This window comes from Microtus ochrogaster, linkage group LG9 (assembly GCF_000317375.1).
Source record: "Microtus ochrogaster isolate Prairie Vole_2 linkage group LG9, MicOch1.0, whole genome shotgun sequence".
Taxonomy (NCBI): Eukaryota; Metazoa; Chordata; class Mammalia; order Rodentia; family Cricetidae; genus Microtus; species Microtus ochrogaster.
In genome coordinates this window covers 29,284,118-29,286,657 of record NC_022034.1, presented here as the reverse complement: position 1 = coordinate 29,286,657, position 2,540 = coordinate 29,284,118, and the positions used below count along the sequence as shown (strand labels likewise).

Below are 2,540 nucleotides of genomic sequence, written 5' to 3'. Positions count from 1 at the left end.
GCATTAAAAGCTGCGACCCCAAGGGCCCTCTCATGATGTACATCTCCAAGATGGTGCCAACCTCCGACAAAGGCCGCTTCTATACCTTTGGTAGAGTGTTCTCTGGGGTGGTGTCAACAGTACTCAAGGTCCGCATCATGGGCCTCAACTACACACCTGGGAAGAAGGCGGACCTGTACTTAAAGCGCATCCAGAGAACCATCCTGATGATGGGGCCCTATGTGGAGCCCATCGAGGACGTGCCCTGTGGGAACATTGTGGAGCTGGTCGGTGTGGACCAGTTCCTGGTGAAGACTGGGACGGTCACCACCTTCGAGCAGGCGCACAACATGCGTGTGATGAAGTTCAGCATCAGCCCTGTCGTCAGAGTGGCCGTGGAGGCCAAGAACTCTGCCGACCTACCCAAGCTAGTGGAGGGGCTGAAGCGACTCGCCAAGTCCGACCCCATGGTGCAGTGCATCATTGAGGAGTCTGGGGAGCACATCATTGCCGGAGCAGGGGAGCTGCACCTGGAGATCTGCCTCAAGGACTTGGAAGAAGACAGTGCCTGCATCCCCATCAAGAAATCGGACCCTGTTGTCTCATACCGGAAGAGGGTGAGCGAGGAGTCGAATGTGCTGTGCCTGTCCAAGTCCCCCAACAAGCACAACCAGCTGTACATGAAGGCCCGGCCCTTCCCTGATGGCCTGGCTGAGGACATCGACAAGGGGGAAGTCTGCTCGCCAGGAGCTCAAGGCTCGGGCACGCTACATGGCTGAGAAGTATGAGTTCGGGATGTTGCCGAAGCCCGCAAGATCTGGTGCTTTGGGCCTGACGGCACCGGCCCCAACATCCTTACGGACATCACCAAGGGTGTGCAGTACCTGAATGAGATCAAGGACAGCGTGGTGGCTGGGTTCCAGTGGGCCACTAAGGAGGGCGCTCTCTGTGAGGAGAACATGCGTGGTGTGCGATTCGATGTTCATGACGTGACTCTGCACGCTGATGCCATCCACCGAGGTGGTGGCCAGATCATGCCCGCAGCCCGGCTGCCTCTATGCCAGTGTGTTGACCGCACAGCCCCGCCTCATGGAGCCTATCTACCTTGTGGAGATCCAGTGTCCTGAGCAAGTTGTGGGTGGCATCTATGGTGTCCTGAACAGGAAGCATCATGTGTTTGAGGAGTCCCAGGTGGCTGGCACCCCCATGTTTGCGGTCAAGGCCTACTTGCTTGTCAATGAGTCCTTCGGTTTCACAGCCGATTTGCGCTCCAACACGGGTGGCCAGGCCTTCCCCCAGTGTGTGTTCGACCACTGGCAGATCCTGCCTGGGGACCCCTTTGACAACAGCAGCCGCCCCTGCCAAGTAGTCTCCGAGACCCGCAAGCGCAAAGGCCTGAAGGAGGGCATCCCGGCGCTGGACAACCTCCTGAACAAACTGTAGACGCTTGGCACTGCCGGACACTGCACGGTGCCCGCCCATCAGAAGACATCTTGAGACTGTCCCATAGTGCCGCTCCGGAGATTGTCGGGCCATCTGCCATAGCTGCGCGCTAACACGTGGATTCTATTTATTTTGGAATTCCAAGGCAGCAAAGTCCCCTCTGCAGGCTGGACTGGCGGGCCATGGGGTGGGCGGGACACCACGCTGTCATTCTCAGAAATTCTCGGATGTCAAAAGTCTATAAATAAACACATTCAGAGGTTGAAAAATAAATAAATAAATAAATCCTCTTCTGCTACCAAAGTACCAAGCCACAAACATGACTGATGTGGAAATACCTGAGGTACCCAAAATGTTATTACTTTATCATGTCATCAATATTCAAGCATTACTTACGAGACATCTGACATTCTTCTTTAGTACTTTCTGTGGTTGAGTATTATTTTAGTGTGTTCCTTAGGTGTCATTTGTTGAACTGTTATCTCCTTATGAGATATTGAGGGGGTAGAATCCTAATCTGACTGTGGTGTTTAGAGTTGGGGGCCTAGCCTTGACAGTTAAGAGCACACTGCTCTTGCAGAGGATCCAAGTTCTGTTCTCAGCACCTGTAAACAGACATTTCCTGTCCCAAATGCCTGTTCCCAAATACCCAGCAGCCACTTCCCAAATTACCATACAGAGATATATATTAATTGTAAATGCTCAGCCAATAGCTCAGGCTTATTACTAACTAGCTCTTATGTTTAAATTTACCTATATTTCTGTTTATGCTTAGCCAAGTGACTCATGGCTTGATACCTCATTTTTTTACATGAGCAGTTGGCTGGTATCTCCCATAACTGCCCTGACTTAGTCCTTCTCTCCCAGCATTCTCTCTGTGTCAGGCTGTCTTGCCCAATCTCTTTCTGCCCTGCTATCTGCCAATCAGCTTCATTATTACAATGAGCATACTCCCCAGCAAGCACCCACACCAGGCAGCTCACAACTGCCTATAATTCTAGCTCTAGGAGATCCAATGTCTTCTCCTGGACTCTGAGGGTACCAGCATAAGTATTTGTACATACCATTACACAGATAAACACCTAATTTAAAGACAGTAAATTAGGAGCTGGAGAGAT

At 51.8% G+C, this 2,540-nt stretch overlaps 1 pseudogene; it reads left to right on the top strand.

The window, feature by feature from the left end:
• LOC101994423 overlaps positions 1 to 1,685 on the top strand; it is a 2,937-nt pseudogene extending 1,252 nt beyond the window's left edge.
• The last annotated feature ends 855 nt before the right edge of the window (positions 1,686 to 2,540 follow it).